The sequence below is a fragment of the Macaca thibetana genome, chromosome 20 (assembly GCF_024542745.1).
Source record: "Macaca thibetana thibetana isolate TM-01 chromosome 20, ASM2454274v1, whole genome shotgun sequence".
Taxonomy (NCBI): domain Eukaryota; kingdom Metazoa; phylum Chordata; class Mammalia; order Primates; family Cercopithecidae; genus Macaca; species Macaca thibetana.
This window is the reverse complement of record NC_065597.1, coordinates 13,178,258-13,194,525: the sequence shown is the minus strand read 5'-3', so window position 1 is coordinate 13,194,525 and position 16,268 is coordinate 13,178,258.

The window sequence follows — 16,268 nt, the reverse complement described above, 5'->3', positions numbered from 1 at the left end:
TGATTCGTTTCCACTTACTAGGACCTCAGCTGGCCATTCTCTAGCAGTTACTCAAAGCATAGAACCAATGACAGCAGATTTCACTATGATGCTTGTTAAAAATTCAGGTTTCTGGCCAGGTATGGTGGCTCACGCCTGTAATCCCAGCTCTTTGGGAGGCCAAGGCGGGCAGGTCACTTGAGGCCAGGAGTTCAAAACCAGCCTGGCCAATACAGTGAAAGCCAGTCTCTACCAAAAAACACAAAACTTTGCCAGACGTGGTGACACGCACCTGTAGTCCCAGCTACTCAGGAGGCTGAGGCCAGGAGAATCTATTGAACCCGGGAGGCAGAGGTTGCAGTGAGCTGAGATCGTGCCACTGTACTCCAGCCTGGGTGACAGAAACGCTGTCTCAAAAAAATAATAAAAATTCAGGTTTCTGGGCCCAACCCCAGACCTGCGGTGTTAGAACCTCTGGGGATCTGTGTTTTTAAGATGGTCTCCATATGGTTCCTGCCCACATGAAAGTTAGAGAACATTTATTTTGATGTAGATCAATCTTATCAATTTTTTTTTTTAACAGTCCAGGGGTCTGTTTTGTTTTTTTGTGCCATTTTAAAATCATTTATTTATTTATTTTTCATAGAGGTGAGTCTCCCTATGTTGTCCAGGCTGGTCTTGAACTCCTGGGCTCAAGCAATCCTCCTGTTTTGGCCTCTCAAAATGCCAGGATTACAGGTGTGAGCCACCATACTCGGCCTTTTTTTTTTTTTTTTTTTTTAAACACCTATAAAGCCATGAATTCAAGAGGATCGGGTTCCAGAAGCTTAGGTTCCTTTTCCCTGTTCTCACAGATTGTGCTTCTCTGACTGGAGCAGGCTGGCACTTCAGTTGAACCCAGGTACTCTCTGGCTGCCTTCTCTTTTTTTTGAGACGGAGTCACTCTGTGTTGCCCAGGCTGGAGTGCAGTCTTGGCTCACTGCAACCTTTGCCTGCCAGGTTCTTGAGATTCTCCTGCCTTAGCCTCCCAAGTAGCTGGGAATACAGGCATGGGTCACCATGCCTGGCTAATTTTTATATTTTTAGTAGAGATGGGGTTTCACCATGTGGGCCAGGCTGGTCTTGAACTCCTGACTTCAGGTGATCTGCCCACCTCAGCCTCCCAAAATGCTGGGATTACAGGCGTGAGCCACCGCACCTGGCCTCTTCCTCATTTTCTTTCTTTGTTTTTGAGATGGAGTCTCGCTCTGTCACCCAGGCTGGAGTGCAATGGCACGATCTCGGCTCACTGCAACCTCCACCTCCCAGGTTCAAGCAATTCTCCTACCTCAGCCTCCTAAGTAGCTGGGATTATAGGTGTGTGCCACACACCCTGCTAATTTTTGTATTTTTAGTAGAAATGGGGTTTTACTGTGTTGGTCAGGCTGGTCTCGAACTCCTGACCTCGTCATCCGCCCGCCTCGGCCCCGCAAAGTGCTGAGATTACAAGCGTGAGCTACTGCACCTGGCCTCTCTTCCTCATTTTCAATCCTGACTCCATCCCCACCTCTTACCCCTCGGCATATAAACCCTCAGCTCCCTCCCATATTACAGCTGCACACCTGCACTCTGCAGCCCCTGCTGTAGCCTTCCTCCATCCTTCTCCCAGTTAACCTTCAGCAAATGGCTCACCTATGTCTGTTGCCTTCTCTTCTTTGTCTTCCAGGTATTTCCTTAATCATCTGCAATCTGGCTTTTGCCCCCCACCATTCCACTAAAGTAGCTCTCACTAAAGTCACCAATGGCTTCTTTGTCCATCCTGTTGGCCCTTCTGAACCCTTATATATTAGTCCGTTTTCACACTGCTGATAAAGACGTACTTAAGACTGGGTAATTTATAAAGAAAAAGAGGATTAATGGACTCACAGTTCAAGTGCCTGGGGAGGCCTCACAATTATGGCAGAAGGCGAGAGAGAACTTGTGCATGGGAACTCTTCTTTATAAAACCGTCAGATCTTGTGAACCTTATTCACTGTCATGAGAACGGCATGGAAAAGACCCGTCCCCATGATGCAGTTGCCTCCCACTGGGTCCCCTCAATGACATAGGAATTACGGGAGCTACGATTCAAGATGAGATTTGGATGGTGACACAGCCAGACCATATGACCTCACCTCCCTGGCTTGATCCCTGGCACTTCTATCACGGTACTCTTACCTGCTTCTTAGAGCCTCCTGAGCCCCTTTGGCTCCATTTTCTCTAGACCCGCATTTGACTCAACCTATGTCTTATATTTTAAAGAATCCCTCATCGTTATCTGATGCCTCTGATTCCAATACTCATTCCTCCTCTTTCTTCCAGACCCTGGCTGGTCACGCCACCACACGCCACCAGAACACAGGAGTCATACTGGCCGCCCTGCTCAGCCTCAGCTGCTGCATTCGGCCACCTGGTCCTGTGGGTTCTACCACGTGGACCCTCTCTGACACCTGCCCCTCTGCATTCCTGTGCCCCTGCCTATGTGCAAACGTTCATCTCCTTTCTGTTCTGTTGCTACAGTTGCCCAACAGCTCTCTCTGCCTACTTTTTCACCCTCCCCCTCCTCTTCATTCTATTCCAGTGCCAGAGTTACATGGCTGGAGGAAGAACCTCAAATGTAGAGAGTGGCAAGACTCTTAATCCTCAGTTCATGACTGCCATCATCATCACCATCATCATCAAACATGTCCTTTCTTCGATATTTTTTACCTGATTTCCTCTATCATTCTAACCACCCATCCTTCCCACACACATAAGCTATAGCCACTTCAATGTGTTTAATAAACGTCCTTAGATATGAATGGATCTGCAAAGAACATGCAGCGTAATGTTCTCGAACTCCTGACCTCAGGTGATCCGCCCACCTCAGCCTCCCAAAGTGCTGGGAGTACAGGCGTGAGCCAACTCACCCGGCCCATGCAGCGTAACGTTCTATGTGCATGTGTTTTAATTTCTGTAAGTTTCCCTTTCATTTCATTCTTTCCTACCTTTTTATAAAACTTAAAACTATGTTTAAAGACCTGTCTTCATGGCTGTATGTATAGATTCATTCAGTTCATAGCTTGTAACTGCTTGTGGCAGCAACAATACTATGTGTTCCCAAATCCTGTTCCACATTCGTCTTTCCTGGACATACTGCAGACTACACTTGCCACCCCTTTTGCTCCAGAGAAGGCCACAAGATGAGTCCCGGACAATGAAAAAATATAAGCAGGCCGGGCGTGGTGCCTCACGCCTATAATCCCAGCGCTCTGGGAGGCAAGGGGGGGCGGATCACCACCCAGGAGATTGAGACCATCCAGGCCAACATGGTGAAACCTCGTCTCTACTAAAAATACAAAAATTAGCTGGGAGTGGTGGTGCGTGCCTGTAATCCCAGCTACTTGGGAGGCTGAGGCAGGAGAATCACTTGAACCAGGGAGTCGGAGGTTGCAGTGAGCCGAGATCGTGCCACTGCACGCCAGCCTGATGAGAGAATGAGACTGAGAAAGTGAAAAGCCCCTTCTGTCTCTCTCACCCCCTGCCTGGGCGATAGAGGAGGGACATGTTGAGATGGCAAGTCACACAGGGTGCAGCCTGACTGCTGAGTCCCTTTACAGAGAAGACATGTCCTAGAGAAACACGTGCCTTGCATTTGATTTGATGTAAGCTGGAAATAAAACTTGTGTTCAGCCACTGAGATTGGAGGGCTGTTTGTCATCACGACGTAACTTTGCCTACCCTGCTAGTCCACTAAGGTGGGGATCCATTGTCATCAGCCACCGTGGTTTACTCACCTACCTCCTAGTGATGGACACCTGGGTTACTTCCAGTTCTCCACCACCACAAACAAAGCTACCACATGTCCTCATAAGGACCTGAGCAAGAGTTTCTATGGAGTCCATGTCCAGGAGTTTGCAGGAACATAGAATATAGGCATAGTTCATGTCTCTAAGTACAGCCAGGTTGCACGCTAGAGTGGCTGCAGTCCTTTATGCTCCTACTCACGGTGCATGAGGTTACCATGTCTGAAACTACAGTATATTTTAGCAGCTTAAAGTATGGGCTCAAGTCAGATTGCTTGACTTGGAATCCAAGATGTATAAACTACTAGCTGTTAAGGCTATTTGGCCAGGCGTGGTGGGTCACACCTGTAATCCCAGCACTGGAGGAGGCCAAGGCGGGGGTATCACCTGAGGTTAGGAGTTCGAGACCAGGCTGGTCAACATGGTGAAACCCCGTCTCTACTAAAAATACAAAAAATTAGCCAGCACGCGTGCTTGTAATCCCAGGTACTTGGAAGGCTGAGGCGGAATCGCTTGAACTTGGGAGGGAGAGGTTGCAGTGAGCTGAGATCACACCATAGCACACCAGCCTGGGTGACAGAGCAAAAGAGACAAATCTCTATCTCTATTTTCCCATCTGCAAAATGGGAATAGTTTTATTACTACCTGCTTCATAGATTTGTTAGGAAAATTACACAAAGTATTACTTATAAGGGGCTTGGAGCAGAGCCTGCACACAGTATATCCCGTGTCAGTGTGATTGTGACAGTCCTTATTAATATGCTTGCCAACCTAACACTGCGCATGATCCAACTTCCCAATTTTTATAGATCTTAGGAGTGCAATAGTATTCTGAAGTTATTCTGATAGAGCTTTCTCCCCATGGCCATGTCTATTGTCCCTTCTGTGAATTGCTACTTCTGTCTTTTGCTCATCTTTTTTTCTATTGAGTTTCTTTTCTTTTTCTTGTAGATTTTCAGACATCCTTTGAATATTCAGGAAACAACTCCTGTTTCGGTTTTTTGTGACAGCTCTTTTCAGTCAGTCCCATCTGTTTGTTACTTTATCTTTGGGGAGCTTTGTGGAACAGAAATCCTCTATTTTGATGTAGACAAATCGATCCATTCTCCCCTATGGTTAGTGCTTTGTGAATCACACTTAAGAAGCCGTTCCCTAGCTTAAAGTCCCAAATCTATTCTCATACTTACACATCATTAGCTTTACATTTTCACCTTTCACATTACATCTTTTCATTCACTTCAAGTTTCTTTTTTATTTTTACTTTTTGAGAGACGGGGTCTCACTCTGTCACCCAGGCTGAGGGTACGGTGGTACGATCATAGCTCCCTGTGGCTCGACCTCCCGGGCTCAAGCGACGCTCCCACCTCAGACTCCCAAGCAGATGGAACTACAGGCGTGCACTACCATACCCAGCTAGTTTTCTGTCAAGACGAGTGTCTTGCTCTGTTGCCCGGGCTGGTCTCCCCACCTTAGACTCCCAAGTGCTAGGATTACAGGTGTGAGCCACCGCACCCAGCCTCCACTTCAAGTTTCAAGACTTCTGTTTATCTAACAATTTCCAGCTCTGCACCTCCCCAGCCTTCTGCTGTCCCTCAAATCCCCAAGCCTTGAGCCTGAATACACTTCTGGTCTGCAGCAGTCGGGGAACGGGCAGTAGCTGAGTTGCATGGGGTCTGGGAGGGGAGGTGGGTGTCCAACTCCTCTGTATGCGGATGCTTAACTACTCCACTTGTTTTTGTTTGTTTTGAGATGGAGTCTTGCTCTGTTGCCCAGGCTGGAGTACAGTGGCACAATCTCAGCTCATTGCAACCTCCCCCTCCCAGGTTCAAGTGATTCTCGTGCCTCAGCCTCCTGAGTAGCTTGGACTACAGGTGCACACCACCATGCCCGGCTAATTATTTGTAGTAGAGATGGGGTTTCACCATGTTGGCCAGGCTGGTCTCAAACTCCTGACTTCATGATCCGCCCACCTCAGCCTCCCAAAGTGCTGAGATTACAGGCATAAGCCACTGCGCCCAGCCTACTCCAGTTGTTTTTAGGCCCTAGTATCACCCTTGCCTTCTTGCTGCCCCCAAACCCTAAGTCTCTCAAGTGGTCTACTAGACAGAGTGGCTCATTTCTCATCGGCCTCCCCTGCAGTGCAGCTTCCGGCTCTGCTTGATCAATTACAATCCTCCACCTGCTGTCTGCCTTGTAAAACTATGTTAGCCATCCTCGTCTGCCACCAAGTCCTCTTATGTTCTCTTTGCCCTTGTAGGTTAAGACTTTTATAAAACTTTCACCTTGTTTATGGTAAGAGATAGGAATTCAACTTTGTTTCCTCCAGAGAGTATTCATCCCTGGCCCCTGCAGCTCCCCTGCTCTAGTCTTTTGCATCAGATTAAATGGTATCATCCTCTTCCCAGTTTCTCAAGCCAAAAATGAAGACATCATCCTTGACTTCGCTCTTTCTCTCATGCACCATTTCCAGTCCACTGGCAAAATCATGTCAATTGCACCCCAAAGACAGCATGAGTCTTTCCATTTTCTACTCCGTATGAAGTCAACACCTAACCCAAAGCCATTGCCTCTCCTGGATATCCACGGTGCCTCCTAACCACCCTCCCTGCATCCCCTCCAGCTCCAGGGGACCCACGCTCCATGCTGCCTTTGGGGTGATCTTTCTCAGGTGTACCTCGGGGCACACCTGTCCTGTGCCTGAGCCTCCAGTGGCTTCCCACTGCTCTTAGAATGAAAACTGAAGCTCTTCATCAGGGCTCATGGGTCCCTGCATGACCTGGACCTGTGCCAACCTATGGGTCTCCTCTTATGCTGCCCCTGCTCCGTCACCCCAGCCCCAACCCACTCTCAGAACAGGTCAGCCTCCTTCCCACTCAGATGGCTGCACTGGATGCTTCTAACTCTGGACATTCCTCCTCCAGCTCTTTACTTGACTGGCTCCTTCTTATTATTATTTTATTTTTTATTTTTTTTTTTGAGACAGGCTCACTCTGTCACTCAGGCTAGAGTACAGTGGCACGATCTTGGCTCACTGCAACCTCTACCTCCCAGGTTCAAGCGATTCTCCTGCCTCAGCCTCCCGAGCAGCTGGGATTACAGGCACCCACCACCGTGCCTGGCTAATTTTTGTATTTTTAGTGGAGACAGGGTGTCATCATGTTGGCCAGGCTGGTCTCAAACTCCTGACCACAGGTGATCCACCCCCCTCAGCCTCCCAAAGTGCTGGGACGACAGGTGTGAGCCCCCATGTCCGGCCTTCTGGTTCCTTCTTACCTTTCAGGTCATTAGGCTGAAACACCTCTTTTGAGAGGCTTTCCCTAAAATCCTATCTAAAGTAGACTCTTTCTCTTGCACTCTTCTCTGCCATGTAATATTTATCAAGAGGCATCCTGTGCCCCTTGGCAGAAAGCTGATGTTTAGGGGTGAGTCCCACGTATGGAGTACAGGGACAGGATAACAGTCAACATTTACCACTCAGGCTATTTCTCATGTACCCCACACACAGACATTCCAGATTTTAACCAGTGTGGACCAATTACAGAGAGTTGGCAGATCTTGACTATAAAATCCAGACATTCAGATCAGGCGCAGTGGCTCACACCTATAATCCCAGCATTTTGGAAGGCCAAGGCAGGAGGATCCCTTGAGGCCAGGAGTTTGAGACCAACCTGGGCAACATAGTGAGACCCCGTTTTCACACACAAAAAATTTTTTTTTAATTAGCCGGTACACTGCAGCCTGGGTGACAAAGTGAGACCCTGTCTCAAAAAAACAAGACAAAATTAGCCAGGCATGGTGGCATGTGCCTCTAGTCCCAGCTACTAGGGAGGCTGAGGTGGGAGGATCGCTTGAGCCCAGGAGTTTGAGGCTACAGTGAGCCTAGATCGCACCACTGCACTCCAGCCTGGGCAACAGAGCAAGACCCTGTCTCAAAAATAAATAAATAACACAAAATAAAATCCAAAGGTTTGGGGGTAAAATGGATATCCTCCCAGAAGCAGCACTGCTTCTGCACCCACAGCCCACCAGGCCCCAGATACTCATGGGAGGCCGTCATGGATGCGAGAGCTTTGCCCTGAGCCAGCCTCCGTGGGAGTCCTAGAGCTGCAGAGGCCGCCCTTCAGGCTAATTTGCTGCTGTAATAGCACCATCTACCCTGCTGCTCACCCTATAATTACACAGGAAACGGCCCCAAAATTGTCCTTGAGAGACTGGACACAACTCTTGCCAACTATGTTTGGCTGGAGGCCCAGACAAGAACTAACAACATCTCAAGGCAGAGAGCCGCAGTCGCAGACTGGGCCAGACCTGAGGGCCCCGGGACCATTGGCGCTGCTGGGCAAATGTTGTCAGGCTGGAAACTGGGGTCTCGGGGAGGGATTAAAATGACTCCCACTTCCCAGTATTCTCTTTCCCTGAGAAGAGGAACACGGGCAATCGGCCTGTGTTCCTGGTATGATTTTGTTGATTTACAGATAATCTCCCTGCCATGGCTCTTTCATGTATTAAAAATCATGGCCACATTCAGGAAGCAGGGAATGGAAGGGATGCTAATCTGAGGACATTTAATCTGACCTAGGATGGTATACTGGTTACCTATGGCTGCCTAGAAAATTACCGTAACAGTTAGCTGCTTACAACACGCGTTGGTTATCTCACAGTTTCTGTGGCTCAGGGGTCCAGGCATGGCTCGCCTGGGTCTCTGCTTTGACTTGCTCACCGGCTGCAGTCGGGGTGTCCGCTGGGCTGTAGTCACCTCCAGCTCAGCAACAGAAGGATCCGGCTCCAAGCTCACATGGCTGTTGGCAGGATTCAGTTCCTCGTGGGCTGTGGGCCTAAGGGCCTCAGTTCCTTGCTAGCTGTTGACATAAGGCTGCCTTCAGTCCCTTGCCACGTGGGCCTCTCCAGCACAGCAGCTTGCTCCATCAGGGCACACAGGCCAGCAGGCAAAGGGACAGTCAGTGAGACAGATTGCAGCTGAATCACAGAAGTGACATCCCATCACCTGGGCCATGTTCCACTGGGTTGAAGCAAGTCACTAGGGCAGTCCACTCTCAAAGGGAGGGGTTTTCACCATGAAGGTGGGAATACCAGGAGGGGAGCACTGGAGGCCACTTAAGAAGTCCACCTACTAGGCCAGGCGCGGTGGCTCACAGCTGTAATCCCAGCACTTTGGGAGGCCGAGGCGGGTGGGTCACCAGAGGTCAGGAGTTTAAGACCAGCCTGGCCAACATGGCAAAACCCTGTCTCTACTAAAAATACAAAAATCAGCTGGGTGTGGTGGTGGGTGCCTGTAATCCCAGCTACCTGGGAGACTGAAGCAGGAGACACACTTGAACCCAGGAGGTGGAGGTTGCAGTGAGCCAAGATTGCACCATTGCACTCTAGCCTGGGTAACAAGAGCAAAACTCTGTCTCAAAAAAAAAAAAAAAAAGTTCCCCTACTGTCAGAAGGTATGCGAACCAGAGTGACTCCATCTTGAACAGGGGCTGGATAAAATGAGGATGAGATCTGCTGAGCTGCATTCCCAGGAGGTTAGGCATTCTCAGTCACAGGACAGAGGTTAGCAGACTGGTATCACAAAATACAGGTCATAAAGACCCAGCTGATAAAACAGGGTGCGGTAAAGAAGCCAGCCCAAGCCCACCAAAACCAAGATGGCGACCAAAGCAACCTCTGGTCATCCACACTGCTCATAATACGCGAATTGTATTACATTTGCATACTAAAAGACACTTCTACCAGCATGTGACAGCTTACAAAGGCCATAGCCATGTCCAGAAGTGACCGGGCATGATAGAAAAGGGAAATTCCCACCCCTTTCCTGGAAAACTCATGAATAATCTACCCCATATTTAGCATTTAATCAAGAAATAACCCTAAAAATAGCCAACCAGCAGCGCTCAGCGGTGCTCTGTGGAAAACCATTCTTTTGTTTCTTTACTTCTCTCATAAACTTGCTTTCACTTTACTCTGTGGACTCGCCCCGAATTCTTTCTTGCATGAGATCTGAGAACCCTTTCTTGGAGTCTGGATCAGAACCCCCTTTCTGGTAAACACTAACACAGATAGGAAGAAGAATTCACTAGGGTAATCAAGAATAGAATACAGTGGGGTTTTCTGAATTTGGTGCCTAATTAATGTCTTAGAATGAGAATACTGTTAGTGGAAAATGCAGAAGTAAAATTTTTTTTTTTTTTTTTTTGACAAGGTCTCACTCTGCCACCCAGGCTGGAGTGCAGTGGCACAATCTTGGCTCACTGCAACCTCCACCTCCTAGGTTCAAGCGATCCTCCTGCCTCAGCCTCCTGAGTAGCTGGGACTACAGGTGCCCAGCACCATGCCTGGCTATTTTTTTTATTTTTAGTAGAGATGAGGTTTCACCATGTTGGCCAGGCTGGTCTCAAATTCCTGACCTCAGGTGATCCACCTGCCTCCGCCTCCCAAAGTGCTGGGATTACAGGTGTGAGCCACCATGCCTGGCCACCCTCTTGTTTATAAACAGGACTACCTATTGCCACCATTGGCTTTGGAGATAAGAAAGCAAAGCAAAACCATCCCACCTACTCCCCTTCCCCGCCCCACTTCATCCACCTACCTCCATCCCATGCCCTTCACCTTCCACCCTCTCCCAGCATAAGGAAACCAGTCAGTGCTCTTGGGGAAGTGGGCACAATGCGGTTCATCTTGGCTGATGATCTGGGTGCAGTGTTTCACACCTGTAATCCCAGCACTTTGGGAGGCCGAGATGGGCGGGTCACCTGAGGTCCAGAGTTCAAGACCAGCCTGGACACAATGGTGAAACCCCATCTCTACTAAAAATACAAAAATTAGCTGGGCATACTGGCGGGCGTCTGTAGTCCCTGCTACTCAGGAGGCTGAGGCAGGAGAATCGCTTGAACCTGGGAGGTGGAGATTGCAGTGAGCTGAGATCATGCCACTGCACTCCAGCGTGGGCGACAGAGTGAGACCCTGTCTCAAAAAAACAAAAACATCTTAGCTAATGAGCAAGAACTGCATTCCGAAATGTGTTTCTGTTTTCTTCCTCCCAAGACCCCATCAGAATGGCAGTGAAGGAACATTAAAATTTTTCCATTTTGCTCTACTCAGTTCGCCCAATCTGAGGGGTAGCATCTGAGAGGTGGACCAGAGAGTTCAACACATTTCTAGGAGGTGTCAGGCAGGAGGAGTGGCCAGGCAGAGGGAGCCCTCGCCAAGAATTCAGGCAGAAAGAGCTTAGCCAAGGAGGGCTCTGGTGAACCCTGCAGAACCTGGAAAGGCTCAGGACTGAGAAAGGCAGAGGCAGCAGCAGCAAAGTTAGTTGAAAGTCAGTATAATAAAAGCAGACAAGCCCCTTCAGGGCCTCGATGCACAGGCTGCCATCTGCAAGCTGTCCCTCTTCTGCCCCCAGGCGCATCTATCAAAGGAGAGGAAGCTAACAGAGAGCAGATCAAGCATCTCTTCTTACTAGAGCCCCAAAAGTGTGTATTTATTTATGTTTGAGACAGAATCTTGCTCTGTCACCCAGGCTGGAGTACAGTGGCATAATCTTGGCTCACTGCAACCTCCGCCTCCTGGGTTCAAGCAATTCTCCTGCCTCAGCCTCCTGAGTAGCTGGGATTATAGGCGCCTGCCACCACACCCGGCTATTTTTTGTATTTTTAGTAGGGACGGGGTTTCACCATGTTGGCCAGGCTAGTCTTGAACTCCTGACCTCGTGATCTGCCTGCCTCAGCCTCCCAAAGTGCTGGGATTACAGGCTTGAGCCACTGCATCCTGCCCAAAATTATTTTGTACCCTAGAACTTAAAGTATAATAAAAAAAATTTATAAATAAATAAATAAAACAACCAAACAGGCCAGGTGCAGTGGCTCACGCCTGCAATCCCAGTACTTTGGGAGGCTGAGGCAGGAAGATCACTTGAGACCAGGAGTTTGAGAGCAGCCTGGGCAACATAGTGAGACCTTGTCTCTACAAAAAATTTAAAAAATAGCCAGGCACAGTGGGGTGTGCCTGTGGTCCCAGCTACTCAGGAGGCTGAGACAGGAAGGTCGCTTGAGCCCAGAAGGTCAAGGCTGCAGTGAGCTGTGATGGCACCACCACTGCACTCAGCCTGGGCAAATGAGGGAGACCCTGTCTCAAAAAAAAAAAAAAAAAAAAAAAAAATGCAGGGTGTGGTGTCTCGCACCTGTAATCCCAGAACTTTGGGAGGCCAACTCAGGAGGATTGCTTGAGCTCAGGAGTTTGAGGCCAGCCTGGGCAACATGGCAAAAAACTGTCTCTACAAAACATTTAAAAATTAGCTGGGTAGTCCCAACCACTCAGTAGGTTGAGATGGGAGGATCACCTGAGCCCGGGATGTCGAGGCTACAGTGAGCCATGATCGTGCCACTGCACTCCAGCCTGGATGCCCTGTCTCAAAAAAAAAAAAAAAAAAAAAAAAGAAAGAAAGAAAAAGAAATGAGCCCTGCAGAGCTCGCAAGACACTGAGAACTTGGGGGCAGCAGGAAGCAGGAGTGAGGTAGAGAGCTGAAAACTGAGGTAGCTACAAGTTCCTCCACAGAAGAGTGGGACACCCAGGTCCTCTCCAAGCCCCACACGGCCTGGCTACCTGCCCACTCCCAGCTGCAGGAGACGAGAGATGGAGTCCAGCTCCAGGACTGAAGACCTGAGTCAAAGCTGCAGGCAGGGAGAAGGAGCAGGGCAGGAAAGCAGGAGAAAAGGTAAGGCTGGGGGCCTGGGCTCTGCAAGCTCAGTTCCTTCCTGCTCTCTGTTCCCAAGAAATCTACACGCAGGTGCACCCTGTCTCAGGCACGTCCTCCTCTCCAGGCAGGAGACCGGAGGAGTCATCTCTAGAGAAACCAGCCACCCTGAAATAGACAGCCCCGAACAGTCAGATCTGGGGCCTCAGTGAAAAGGCCCACTTGCCACCCAGTCCCTTTCCAGCAAAGGCCAGCAGGTGAGAGAACCACTCCTGTGGTGTCTTCCATGGAGGAGGCAAAGATGTTGACTGGGGAGCTGCTCCTTCACCGGCTCTCCTGGGCTCCCGTGCTCTTCCCTGCCTAATGCTTCTGCGGCTACCTGTTCCTGTGCTTCTAGGCACCCACACTTCTAGGGGCTGATCTTCAAATGGCAGTTTGGGACCCTGGCCTGGGTGACCTAGGAAGATCACACAGACCCTGTTCAGAACCCATGAAGTGGGTTTGGCTAGGTGAGTTTCCATCTCCTTAGTCGTTTGTTCTCAAAGTCATAGCCCAGGTACACAGCAGCGGCAATTTGCCTTTGTCTCTGCTGGTTTGCATGAAACGGGAGGAAACAGCGAGCTGGCCCTGTCCCCTCTATGCTGGAGTTTATTCAGACCCCTTCAGCCCGCAGCAGCTGAACTCTCAGCCCCATTGCCAGGCAATGCAAGCATGCAACAAGCCCACAGCTTCATTCTCGCCCCACGTTTTGTGCTTTTGCTCTGTTTCTGGCCTGTGGAATTCTTTATCTTGTTTTTGAACCAGTTCTTTTGTTTTTTCTCTTCTTGTAGTTTGTTTCTTTATTTGGAGCAGAGATGTGATCAAATCATGAATTCACTGTGCTATTTTGACAGAACCCCATGTTTTGAATTGAAATCATTTTTTTTACACCAAAAGAACAAACGCAGCTAGCAGAGTAGTTAATTCTATGTTTTGGGCAAGACAACTAAAGCTGGGAATAGAGTATCTTGTAAGCCAGTGGTCCCCAACCTTTTTGGCACCAGGGACCGGTTGATTTCATGGAAGACAATTTTTCCACAGACTGGGATGGGGGTATGGTTTTGGGATGAAACTGTTCCACCTCAGATCATCAGACATTAGATTCTTATAAGGGGCGTGCAACCTAGATCCCACACACGCGCAATTCACAATTGGGTTCATGCTCCCATCTGAGAATCTAAGGAGGCTGCTAATCTGACAGGAGGCAGAGCTCAGGTGCTAATGTCAGCAATGGGCAGCAGCTGTAAATACAGATGGAGTTTCACTTACTCAACTGCTGCTCACCTCCTGCTGTGCAGGCCAGTTCCTAACAGACCATGGACCCACAATGGTCTGTGGCTCCCGGGTTGGGAACCCCCGTGGTAGACCATCAAATATACTGAGAAAGATGGCACCAGAGTCCAACTAAAGAGACCAAAATTATAGCAAGCATCAAAAAGAAAACCATGATCACAAAGGACTGGAATACATAATTCTCCAAAGAAGATATACATTTGGCCAATGAGTACATGACAAGATGCCCAACATCACTAGAGAAATGCAAGTCAAAGCTACAATGAGATATCACCTCACACCCATTAGGAGAGCTACTATTAAAAATAAAAACAAGAAAAGAACGAATGTTGGTGACGATGTGGAGAAACTGAAACCCTTGTGCATTGTTGGTGAGAATGTAAAATGGTACCACTACTGTAGAAAACACTACGGAAGTGCCTCAAAAAATTACAAATAGAATGACGCTGGGTGTGGGTGGTTCACACCTATAATCCCAACACTTTGAGAGGCTGAGGCAGGAGGATCACTTGAAGCCATGAGTTTGAGACCAGCCTAGGCAACATAGGAAGATCCCATTTCTACAAAAAATAAAAAATCAGTCAAGCATGGTGGCATCACACCTGTGGTCCCAGCTACTCAGGAGGCTAAGGCAGGAGAATCACTTGAAGCCAGGAGTGCAAGGCTGCAGTGAGCTATGATCATGCCACTGTACTCCAGCCTGAGTGACAGCATGAAACTCTGTTTCTAAAAAATAAACATAAAAAACAGAATTACTGGCCGGGCCTGGTGGCTCATGCCTGTAATCCCAGCACTTTGGGAAGCCAAGGTGGGCAGATCATGAGGTCAAGATATCGAGACCATCCTGGCCAACATGGTGAAACCCCATCTCTACTAAAAATACAAAATTTAGCTGGGTGTGGTGGTGTGTGCCTGTAGTCCCAGCTACTCGGGAGGCTGAGGCAGGAGAATTGCTTGAACCCAGGAGGCGGAGGTTGCAGTGAGCCAAGATTGTGCCACTGCACTCCAGCCTGGTGCCAGAGTGAGATGCTGTCTAAAAAAAGAAAAATAGAATTACCATATGATCCAGAAATTTTTTTCTTTCCTTTTCTTTTTTTTTTTTTTTAAGACAGAGTTTCAGTCTTGTTGCTCAGGCTGGAGTGCAGTGGCACGATCTTGGCTCCTCTGCCTTCCAAGTTCAAAGCGATTCTCCTGCCTCAGCCTCCTGGGTAGCTGGGATTATAGGCACCTGCCATCACACCCGGCTAATTTTTGTATGTTTACTAGAGACAAGGTTTCGCCATGTTGGCCAGGCTGGTCTCAAACTCCTGGCCTCATGTATCTGCCCGCCTCGGCCTCCCAAAGTGCTAGGATTACAGGCTTGAGCCAATGCACCCAGCCCAGAAATTTCACTTCTGAGTATATCCCCAAAAGAACTGAAAGCAAGGTCTCAGGGGTATTTGTCCATGTGTGTTCACAGCAGCGCTATCCATAATGGCTAAAACATGGAAGTAACACAAGTGTCCACCAGAGGGATGAACAGAGAAGAAAAAAGATACAATGGAATATTCTTCAGCCTTAAAGAGGAAATTCTGACCCATGGATGAACCTTGAGGACATTATGTTAAGTGAAATAAGCCAATCACGAAAAGACAAGTGCTATATGATTCCACTCATAAGGAGGTAGTTAATAGGAGTCACAATCAAAGGGACAGAAAGGAGAATGGTGATTACCAGGGGCTGTAGGGAAGAGGAATGGAGGGTCAGAGTTTCCATTTTGCAAGATGAAGAGAGTTCTGGAGATGGATGGTGGTGATGGATACACAACATTATGAATGTATTTAATGCCACTGAATTGTGCACTTAAAAATGATTAAGATAGTAAGTTGTGTATTATGTGTATTTTACCACAATAAAAAACAAAACGAAACAAAAACAGTCAGGTGTGGTGGCTCATGCCTGTAATCCCAGCACTTTGGGAAGCTGAGGCAGGAGGATCACCTGAGGTCAGTAGTTTGAGACCAGCCTGGCCAACATGGCGAAACCCTATGTCTACTAAAAATCCCCAAAGTGCTGGGATTACAGCTGTGAGCCACCACACCTGGCCCCGTTGGGATTTTTAAAGTACATCTGGAAAGATCTGAGAGAAGCCAGCAGTGATGGTTGCCTCCGGGAAGGGATCAGGGTGGCCGAGGGACAGAAGAGTAAGGGAGGCCTTACACAGCAGCTCCTTTGCATCTTTCAACTGAACCTTCACCAAATTTTAAAATAAAAATAAAGATGCATGATCAACAATCAAACTTCTAAGACCGCCCCCTAGCAGAAGAGCAGCAGCGGCAGCACGCAGACCTGCCCGAGGGCGTTTCCCAGAGCTCCACAGCCACCAGCAAACTGTGGGACACAGGTGCCACCCCCTTTAGGAAGGAGATGAGCGTATTACAGAACTGCAGGAATACGGAATGTCACACAGTGG